This window comes from Rhipicephalus sanguineus, chromosome 5 (genome assembly GCF_013339695.2).
Source record: "Rhipicephalus sanguineus isolate Rsan-2018 chromosome 5, BIME_Rsan_1.4, whole genome shotgun sequence".
Taxonomy (NCBI): Eukaryota; Metazoa; Arthropoda; class Arachnida; order Ixodida; family Ixodidae; genus Rhipicephalus; species Rhipicephalus sanguineus.
The window spans coordinates 188,917,245-188,928,964 of record NC_051180.1 but is presented as its reverse complement, the minus strand read 5'-3'; the positions used below and the strand labels follow the sequence as shown (position 1 = coordinate 188,928,964).

Below are 11,720 nucleotides of genomic sequence, written 5' to 3'. Positions count from 1 at the left end.
ACACGCGGTGAATAGCATTGGAGAGATCGTGTCTCCCTGTCGTACACCCTTCTTTATTGGGATTCTGTCGCTTTCATTATGGCGGACTATAGTGGCTGTGGATCCGCTGTAGATTTCTTCCATTATGTTTATATAGGCTTCGTCGATGCCCTGATTCCGCAGTGCCCGCATGACTGCTGATGTCTCCACCGAATCGAATGCCTTCTCGTAATCTATGAAGGCTATGTATAGGGGTTGGTTGTATTCCGCGTATTTCTCTATCACCTGATTGACAGTATGAATATGGTCTATTGTTGAGAAGCCTGTACGAAATCCTGCCTGATCCTTTGGTTGATTGAACTCTAATGTCGTATTAATTCTGTTAGCAATTACTTTTGTATATAGCTTGTAGACGACGGACAGTAAGCTGATGGGCCTGTAATTTTTCAGGTCCTCGACGTCCCCTTTCTTATGGATCAAGATGATGTTGGCATTCTTCCAAGATTCTGGTATCCTCCCCGTCGAGAGGCACTTCGTATACAGGGTGGCCAGTTTTTCTAACATAATCTCTCCACCGTCTTTCAACAGGTCTGATGTTACCTGATCCTCATCACCGGCTTTGCCTCTTTGCATTCATATTAGGGCTTTCTTTACTTCTCCCGTCAATACTGGTGGGATGTCAGATTCCTCTGGGCTATTACTGCTTCTTACGTTATCATCCTGACTGTCTCGGCTGCTGTACAGATCTCTGTAGAACTCTTCCGCTACCTCAACTATCCTATCCATATTGGTTGTGACCTTGCCTTCCTTGTCGCTTAATGCATACATCCGATTTTTGCCTATGCACAGTTTTCTCTTCATAGCTTTGAGGCTTCTTCCGTTCTTTAAAGCATGCTCAATTATCTCCATGTTGTACTTGCTTATGTCGGCTACTTTACGCCTAATGATTAACTTCGAAAGCTCCGCCAGCTCTATTTTGTCTGTTGCATTTGAGGCTTTCATGGCTTGACGTTTCTTAATGAGGTCTTTCGTCTCTTGGGATAGCTTGCCAGTGTCCTGTCTAACGACTGCACCCCCGACATCTACTGCACACTCCTTAATGATACTAGTCAGATTATCATTCACTGCGTCAACGCTAAGGTCGGTTTCCTCGGTTAAAGCCGCGTACCTATTCTGAAGTGAAACTCTGAATTCCTTTACTTTCCCTCTCAGAGCTAGTTCATTAATCGGCTGCTTGCGTATCAGTTTCTGCCGTTCCTTCCTCACGTCTAGTTGAATTCTAGATCTTACCATTCTATGGACACTGCATCGGATCTTGTTAACTACTTCCACATCCTGTACAATGCCCGGGTGGCCGCACATTATGAAGTCTATTTCATTTTTAGTTTCGCCATTAGGACTCCTCCACATCCACTTACGAGTAGCTCGTTTTCTGTAGAAGGTATTCAAGATGCGTAAATTATTGCGTTCTGCAAACTCTTCTAGTAACTCCCCTCTGGCGTTTCTTGAGCCGATGCCATATTCCCCAACTGCATGATCTCCAGCCTGCTTCTTGCCTACCTTTGCATTAAAGTCGCCCATCAGTACAGTACAAAAAAAAATCCGCGTGATGTTGGAATTGTGTAAAAAGGCCTGGGGTGCAGCCTCACTGGCGACCACAGCCAGTAATGCACTCCCTCACCAGAGCAGGATTGGCCACCCTGGTGTAGTACTTGGCCACTACCTCCCACATGAATACACTAATTAAACCTCGGCCCTCAGTCCCCAGCGGCTGCGAAGCAACTGACCAAGGCGGCGGTCAGACCTGCGACGCAGCAGAGGGTGCTAAGAATCTCTAGGTCCGGACAGGCCGCCATTGGAATCTGAACTTGGCTACGTATAACGCTAGAGCTTTATCTAGTGAGGCGAGTCTAGCTGTACTATTCGAGGAATTAGAGGGTGTTAAATGGGATGTAATAGGGCTCAGTGAGGTTAGGCGGCCACAGGAGGCTTATACAGTTCTGAAGAACGGCCACGTCCTATGCTATCGTGGCTTAGCTGACAGAAGAGGACTAGGGGTGGGGTTCCTTATTCATAAAAATATAGCTGGCAATATAGAGGAATACTATAGCATTAATGAGAGGGTGATATGCATCGTAATTAAGTTTAATAAGAGGTACAAGATGAAGGTGGTACAGGCCTACGCGCCTACATCCAGCCATGATGATCAACTGGTTGAACACTTCTACGAAGACGTAGAATCAGCAATGAGTAAGGTAAAGACAGAGTATACTGTTACCTTTTCAGCCTAGAGTTAAACTGATGAACAGTTTTTGTGATTCACATTTATGAAAATGCAATAATGCAATCTCTAGACTATTCGCGTACCGCGCGCAATCTTAAAGGAAAGATCTAAAAGAATCGTGACGCTTCTGGAACATCGCATCGCGGTCTGTGCGGAGCATTCCAAACAGTCCTTGCGGGTGAAGACCGAAGACAACAAAATAAGACACATGGGAATATGATGAACGCCGCCAAGCGCACACCGCAGCCTCAATACGGTGTTTGCTCGATTGTAACGCGATCACGGTTGTAACGCGAGGGGCGACTTTAGTAGCAAATATTTTGAGAAAAAGCTCGCATTGCATTCGAATAAATACGGAGTGCAAGTACCATGATGCCACTGAATTGGGTTTAGATTTAAAGAGAGCTCACGCTTAATTAAAAAGAGACTGACGCAGATTATTTTATCAAGCTTCGTTAGTCACACACCTTCACAGAACGTAACGGCCGCCGATATTTTTCCATATGTACTACATGCAGTATGTGCTACATGCACCCACCCCCTGTTTACGGATTTTTTCATCACAGCTTCCATCTTCCACTTCCTGCCGTTTTTTGGACTACATGCAGTATGTAACAGGCAGTGTCGCATGGTAGAAAAAAAAATCACAGCATATCCACGGGGTGAATGATGATGAGTGGGGCGAAGCTACGGAGGGAATCATCTGTAAACCGTGAAACTCTTCCGTGAAATGCGCCCAGTACATAATATAAAGAGTGTGAAACATCGTGTATATATTAAACATCAAACTTTTATTGTACTGTTGGTTTACGTGGTCCCTTCATTATCACTTGTGATCGGTGAAATGCAAGGAAGAAGTCCACTCCCGAGCGAAAGAGCGCCAAGAGCGACCGCATTCCCCGCTCGCCCTGTGCGAATTAAAGGCAAGGCTAGAGGGAAGACAGGACGCGCGTTCCACGACGCCAGGTCGGTAGCATGCCCAACGAAAGCCAACGGAACGCGATCGTGCAAGTGCTCCGGCTTCGCATCGCCTCATGGTTCCATTTAGCGTCCCAAAACCAAACATATTGCTCAAGGTGTGCCTTGCGTTTTTCGTAGAAATAATTTCTTTATCATGTACATTAAGACGAAAAGTTGAAAGCTCACTAGAGTGTATCGCCCGCAAAGTATGTCTTTTAGTGTGATTTAACTCTCGTACGGCAGGGTCCTCGCGCCGTTGCCGGTCCACCTCGCCCGTTGACGATCGGGCGAGGTGGCTACATACAACTACTACTACTACACTTTAAGAAAAACATCTGGCGTTCTTTCGTTCTGCTTTTACAAAACATCTGGCGTCTTTCGTTGGTTTATTTCATCAATCAACGGCGTTTTGAACAAAATTTTTATTGTTTAATCACGCACAGGAGAAATCTCACCAGGCACTACCTTGGAGGTAAACAATGGCTGCTAATGGCAATGAGAGACAGAAGAAGTCGGCTTTTAGCTAACACTTACACTTCTACTTCTACTAACGTTTCCTACTGGAACATGCCAATGGCTGCTAATGGGGAATGAGAGACAGAAGAATTCGGCTTTTAGTTAAGGCGCACGCTGCGAATTTTTTATTGTTCAACAACGCACAGGAGAAATCTCCCACCGGCACCACCTTGGAGGTCAAAGCGTAAGACTTGTTACTCACTACTACGACCACGACGACTACGAGGGACGAACGGGTGCCGCCTTAAGGAGCTTCGCCCCTAAAATAAAGCATAACAGCGTTCATATCTTTTATTGCATTGCATCCAGGCGTGATTTGAAAGAGCACGAAAGCAAAAGGCAAGTAATTATATTTTACAGCATAAGAAGGCACGTTGCGAACAAAAAGACCAAAAGTTCTTGTTGCTCTAAATCAGGATTTTCCAGACGCTTCGTTAACAAATCAATCTTGTCTAATTCACAAATCACTTTACATTTTTTTTAAAGAATCTTTATGTCCGACAACGAAAAGCATTTCTACATAGGCTTTCAAGCGCAAATAAGGAAGCTTTTCCGCAGTGGGGAATACAATATTTTTGGGCACTCTGTGTCAACATATTATTTGCACTTATGGCACAGAACGTGATAACGATAACAACTTTTTGCTGACACTCATAACATTAATGCACTTGTCACATAATCATGATAACCATTACAACCTTTTTCTGGCACTCGATGTCAACATGACATTTTACACGTGTGAGTCATGACTCATGACACAGAACTTAACTTTATTTTCCTTAAAGACCCCCGAGGGGGTATTACATAAGGGGTGGGTTAACATATAATTTTTTTTATTGTCACAAGTTTTTATCTTGAAAAATGGACACATAGTCGATCAAAAAATGATGATGAGCATTCAGTGGTGACGACATCATGGGGAAGGTCATTCCAGTCTTTTGCTGTCCGTACAAAGAAGGACTCAGAAAAGGTGGTCGTCTTAATCCGCGGCCGGGCAACTTGAAGTGAGTGCCACGTGCGGTGAGATATGCGGGCCGGTGGAGCGATGTAGGGATGACGAAGCGTGCTGTGAAAAAAACCTATGAAAAAAGGCTGAGACTAGAGATGCGGCGGCGGACGTCGAGGCTTGAAATAGCCGATTCTTTTTTGAGCGATGTTACACTGGTATTGTATGAGTACGAAGAATGAATGAACCTGATGGCACGGCTTTGAACTGCCTCGAGTGAGTCGATCAGATAGGCTTGGTGTGGGCTCCAGACTGCAGATGCGTATTCCAATTTGGACGGGATAAGGGACTTGTAGGCCTGTAGCTTGACATTTTTAGGTGCGTGCCGGAGGTGACGTTTCAGGAAACCCAGAGATTTGTTCGCTGATGATATAATGTTAGTAATATGCGCGCGCCAGTTCAGATCATTACATATGGTTACACCGAGATACTTGTATGACTGCACGTGTTCGAGGGTAACGCTAGCAATTACATAAGGGAACAGAAAGGGGTTGTGGCGGCGGTAAAATGAAACGGTCTTGCATTTGTTGGGATTAAGTTTCATGAGCCACAGGTCACACCATTCTTGCACGTGGTTTAGGTCATCTTGGACAGCGGCTTGATCGGTGGGGTTGGTGATTGGGCGATATATTACGCAGTCGTCGGCGAATAAACGGATACAGGGGGAGACACATGAAGCTAGGTCGTTTATGTAAATCAGGAAGAGAAGGGGCCCGAGAACGGAGCCTTGGGGGACACCTGACGCTACTGGAACGGGACTAGAGTGTACTTCATTGATGGAGACAAACTGCGAGCGGTTAGTTAGAAATTCCTCAATCCAATTTACTATGTCAGGATGTATATTTAAAGATCTAAGTTTCATTAAGAGCCGCTTATGAGGCACCGTGTCGAACGCTTTCGAGAAATCTAAAAATATTGCGTCCGTCTGCAGATTAGTGTCAAGATTGGCATGCAAATCCTGAACAAAGAGGGCTAATTGGGTTTCGCAAGAGTAACCCTTACGAAAGCCATGCTGCGCGGGGTGGAAGAAGTTATTGCCGTCAAGGAAATGAATGATTTGGGAAAAGATGACGTGTTCCATGATTTTACAGGGTACGCTTGTTAAAGAAATGGGGCGATAGTTTAGAGGGCTGTCTTTGTTACCTGATTTGAAGACCGGAGTGACCTTCCCCATCCTCCAGTCGGCTGGTAAGTGGCCGGTGTGAAGTGACTGTGAGAATATCAGCGACAGAATCACTGAAGAAATGCATTTAGTGTTTTTAAGAATCTTGGAATTAATTCCGTCCACACCTGCCGAAGAAGACAGTTTCAATTTTTCAATGACAGACATTATACCCTCTGGGATAAATGTTATACGCGACATAGAAGACAGGACACAATTCGGTAACACAGGGAATGGCATAGGGGTTTCGTGGGTAAACACAGATGAAAAAGCAGTATTGAATAGCTCAGCGCTCTCAAAATTACCAATATCGTCTCCCACTTCACTTTTCAATGTAATGTTGTGCGTTACCTGCGGATTAATTATGTTCCAAAATTTCCTGGGGTTATTAGTAAGTATCTTGGGCAGGTCTGTGTGAATAAACGAGTGCTTGGCGCTGCGTAAGGCGAGCAAATATGCTTTTTCAGCAGCATAGTATTTTTCCCAATTGTGAGCACTGTGTTTTAGCTTGGCAGCCCGAAATAACCGTTTTTACTTATTTTCTAGTCTTTTCAAGGTTTTTGAGAACCATGGTTTCTGGGAAGACGTGCGAAATGTAGTTGTAGGTATGAACTTTCTTGCTAACTCCCCTATTTTGTTTTTGACAATTGTCCAGTTGTCTTCCACCGTTCTGCTCGAAAGACGAGCTTCAAAGTCTGATAAAAAGCCCTGAAGCTCGATGTTGATTGCCTCGTAGTTCCCTTTATCATACAGACTGATAGTCTTCGATTGAATCTGGCTGGGAAAGTGACTGAAGTTGAAGACTGAGTGTATAACCTTATGGTCGCTGATTTCGCGCAGGTATGTAAGCGAAGATAAACTTTCAGGATGTGTTGTTAATATCAAGTCTAATATGTTCGCTGAACTATTTGTCACGCGGGTTGGCTCCAACACCAGCTGTGTGAGGTTGAAGTTTAGGCAGATATTGACAAATTCTTTTGCTTCCGCACTTGTTCCTGACAAAGCTGCCTGGTCTTGCCAATCAATGTCGGGATAGTTAAAGTCGCCGAAAATTAGGACGCGCGCGTTGGGATGTTTCAAAATGAGATGGTTCAATATGTTGTTAAACTTCTGTGGAAAGTCTGGGCTGCTTTGCGGGGGCCGATAGCACACTCCAAGTAGCAAAGTTAGTGGCGTAGAACGAATGAGAAGCCATAGGATTTCTAAGTCAGTCGTAATGTCGACGACTGAGCACGAGAGTAGCTTACTAGTGGCGATTAGAACACCTCCCCCATGGGCGCCTTTACGATCGTTAAGAAAAACGTCGAAGTTCGGGAGATCGGTCAGGATTTCGTCGTCTGTGACGTCACCAGAAAGCCACGTTTCGGTGAGCACGACTATATTGCTGCTAGATGACGAGACAAGACTACATATTTCCTCGCGTTTTGAAAGAAAGCTGCGCACGTTATTGTAGCCCACGGAAGTAGTGATATTTGCTCGGGCGTCATTACGGGGGCGGTGTGGCAGTTGGCGATACTGCCTGGTTTGCTATGGGATTTCTTTGACTGTTTGCGATACTTCATCGAAGGCATACCGCTTTGAGCCAAGAAACAACGTTTTGTAAGGGCATGAAAAAGCGGTCGACTTGTTTCTAGCGAAGACTATAAGGTGTTTTCGTGCATTTTGGACCGAACGTGAGAAATCCTGCCTGATTGCGTAAGTTGTACCTTTCAGTTTTTTGCCGTTAGAAAGGATCACTTCTTTAGTTTTAAAAGATGTAAATCTTACTATGATTGGACGCTGCAGGCCAGCCTTGTAGCGGCCGAGCCGATGCGCCCTTTCAATTTCCTTCGGGTCAATTTTTATGTTTAAGTGCTCACTGCAGAGGTTCATAATTAATCCTTCCGATTCCGAGAAAGTTTCAGAGCGGTTAGTATCTGGAAGTCCGTGGAATAGCAGGTTGTTGCGTCGCGAGCGATTTTCAGCGTCCTCAAACCGGGCCTCTAAAGTTTCAATGTGACGGCTGGTGGCAGCCGTACTCGTCTGTAATGTCACGAGTTCTGATTGCACAGTTGAAAGGGTTTTGTAGTGCTCCTCCAACTGTGCTATTCTATCACTTAGGCCACGAATAGTTTTTTTCCGTAGTATGCAGTTGCACTTTTAAGTCTTGCACTTCGGAAAGGAGTGCAGACTGCCCGGTAGATATTTTTTTCAGCTCAGCAAGAATTACAGGATCAGTAGGCCCTGGGTTGGTTTCTATGTCCCCTGACAGTAGCAGTAATAAACAGTGAATGGCATCGATACATTCAAAAGCAAGGCATACACAGTACTGCGGGCTCGGCAGCTGGACCAGACAGTAATTACTTGATTTTTTTGAAAACGAAGAGCTTTTTCCACCAACCTGCATGGCAAACAGGAGCGGGTTAGATGACTGTTCCGTGGCGTAGCCACCGAGCCCACAGCGCGCCGCGCGGGGATGTTCCGGCTTTATAGCTGTTGGTGATGCTGATGAAGATTGGCCTGCCAGTGGCTTCTGAATCCATAGTTCCTCCAAGGTCAATCTAAATAGGTCGCGAAACTCGGAACGAAAAGTGGTCGGAAACCTATTGCGACAAACATCAACACCCGCGTGACGATTAAAGCGCTACTAGGTGAGGGGGGGACAAATAATGAAAACAAAAAATTAATTAAGCGTTTATTTTCATTAGTTTTAATTTTATTTGTCACGAATTATATTAGTAGATTACTTTAATCAAACTTTAGTCTTGGGTATGTGGTTGAGTGGCCAATTTTTTTCGTTTATTTTCAGAAACAGCGGGCACATGCAGGCAGTCTGGTAACATGGGCCAACGGTTTTGCGCATTTTGAGATGCAAAAGGCGTCGCTCGTTTTTGCGCAGTAGATTTGTGCCTGTCGTCCGTAGGTGATTTCCTCGCATAAGCGTTGTTTTGTAGTCGTGGTACTTGGCAGAAGGTAATATAGCCCATCGCAGCCATCGGGAACCGTTTCAGTGACTGTGTTTTGCCAGCGCACGGCCGGCGTGCTGTCGCCCTTCAGGACGATGAGTCCGCCACGCCACGCGAAGAAACGCTGCGCTGTCTACGGATGCAAAAGCAACACGTGTGCAAGGTTTGTGTGTGTGATGATGTGGATTGTGTGGCCCGTGACGGGGCGAAGAGGGAACGACAGTTCTGCTCTGCGGTACGCCTTGGAGGGGAAGACGACGAAAAGGAAGCGCGAGCGGGGCGTGCGGCTCGAGAAGTTGGAGCGCGACACGGTTGGAACGGCAGCCGCTGGTCGGCGGCTCGGGTCGCGACATCGCTTAACCAGGCGTCCGGCAGCCATGTGGACCTGGTGAGCCTGATTCCCGCTCTGTGCCCGGTGCTGACACAGAGACCGGCAGCCTAGTCTGTCCATGGCCTGAGGTCCTGGGGCCCGAGTGGTGTCACGAGGTGGCCGCGGCTCATGTTGGCGACGGGCAGCTAACCTGCGCTGCAGTGGCCTGGTGATCTACCGGCCTGCAGTGCCATCATCACCACGACTACCACCTCGCCACGGTCAAGGCAGCGTGACTGTTGACTGCCCAAGGAGTACCGGTGACGACCGACCTCGCCGCAGTGGCAACAGTTCATAATGGCGAGTAGGGCAGTTTGTGTGCGAGGCGCGTAGGACGTTTAGGATGTAAATAAGGAATGCTGTAGTGTGTTGTGTGTGAATCGTCAGAGTTATCGGTTGTGTTAGTCTGTGTTGTGTGTACGGAATCACTTGACTGCGGGTTGAATTATTTCGGATCCTGGGCCCACATTACACCATCACAGTGTGCACGTTGAATTGTTATCCTACTGCTGATTTCTGTGTTATATATTTTGGGGTAATATCCTGTTCAACTGCAATATTTCACCAATAAAATACACCTTATCAAATCTGTCTTTTTCGTCTTCCCGTTATCTTGCAGGCTTCCATTATAGAGCCGTCATAGTGATAAGAAAAAGAACATGCAGCTATAAAAAAAAGTAAGAAGCGGCGCCCTGTCAAAAAATTTCATAGTTTCGCGCCCATCGCGTTAAAACGTGACGTCATTTCCGCTTCCGGTTGTGACGTCATCTTTTTCTTTTTTTTAAATTCTGTTTGTCCCCTCCTCACATAGATGGCGACTGTTGCAACAACTAGCCACCGGCTTGACACGTGGGCTTCTACGGAAGTTACGCTACCAGTTTACATATACCTTGGTTCCTCAGGTGGGGGCGCCGCTTGACAGGCCAGTGCATCGATGTTGAAGCCGCATTGGGTAGGCGTATCCGCGCTGATTTCGAGCCACAAAGGCTCGCAGGCTGCTGGTCTGTGAGGCACTGTGCCCAGTGAAGCAGAGGCAAGTGCGTGAATGGCAAGCACCACGTACACCTGCATGGCAAACAGGAGCGGGTTAGATGACTGTTCCGTGGCGTAGCCACCGAGCCCACCTCGAACATAACCATAACAACGTTTAGGTGGCAAAAAAGAAAACTGGAGCTCGCTTACTCAAGAAAAAGTCAGTTTCGCCGAAGCATTGAATGCGATAGCAATAAATTGGAATGCAACGCGAAGAACGGAAAGCAGCTCGAAATTGCCAGCGCGTCGCTCGAGCCCAAAGGACGCACGAAAAAAACGCATACAGGACGAGCGCAAACTAATGCGTCACAGCTCGACACTTGAAGCGCACTGCTCAAACATAACGCAGGACGCATGAAACGAACGAACAGGTACACACAAGACGAACGCGAACTAATTGTCACAGTTGTTACTTATTTCTGTTTGAACAGCGCACTCCCTTCGCAAACGCGGCCGCTGCAGCGAGCGCAGTAACCTTCGTGCCCCCCGCTTCACCCTAGAGGCCGCCCCTTCTTTCCTAGAGATAAGCGCACGAAGGCGACCACGCCCTGTAGGGCGAACAGTAACGGCGTTCGCAGGAGCGGGGCGACGATGTTTAAAGCGCGCCACGTGCGCACGTCGCGCCATCTATGTGTTCACTAAGAAAGCATGCTGTAGTAGGTGGTGTATATAAATAGCTCGCCGTTAGCAGGCTGTAAGACGTTGCTGTTGGTGGCCTAACGTCTAACGCCGCGCGCTGGCAAGCGAGAGGTCGCACGTTCGAGTCCGCGCGTCGGAGAGATTTTCTGAATTATTTTTCTTTGTAGCTTATATATATATATATATATATATATATATATATATATATATATATATATATATATATATATATACACGCACATATACATATACGGTGAATGACGGCGGCCACCGACGGCAAAAATCAGCCGAGACTGTCCATATAATTGCTACCGCAATAAAATATTTTGCTTCGAGAGCTCGCTGTGACTCAGACTCTTCAAATTCCCCTCATCCGGACTACCTAAAGCTTTTCTTGACCAGAATCACACGAGCTCAAACTTTCTTTTATTTAAATAGAAAAAAATAACATGAGGAGGTAGGCTACATTAGAGCCTACTATTTCACTGACAAAAAGAAAGAGGCCATAACAAGTAAAATGGAAACAAAAAACAGAAAAAGAAAAAAACGCCAGGCCTGCGCGGAAAGCGCAGCACAGTCACAGCGAAAGCTGGAAGAGCGGCATTTCTAGAGCCCGTTATAAACTATCTTGTAGCTACTAATACAAGTACATTAGCAATTTACCCACTACGCCATAAATCACAATTTTTGTGAAGTTCGGAAGCACCTACTAAGCGATTATCCGTCATTCTGCGGAGAAGCGGAGAAAAACTTTACTGAGACCCCGAAGAAATGGATCATGCGCTTATGGGCTTAATTGGCAACCAATACAAGTGCACTTGCGAGGA

At 46.2% G+C, this 11,720-nt stretch overlaps 1 pseudogene; it reads right to left on the bottom strand.

The window, feature by feature from the left end:
• Window positions 1–6,949: 6,949 nt before the first annotated feature.
• Window positions 6,950–8,364, bottom strand: LOC125758498 (uncharacterized; annotated as a pseudogene).
• Window positions 8,365–11,720: the final 3,356 nt, after the last annotated feature.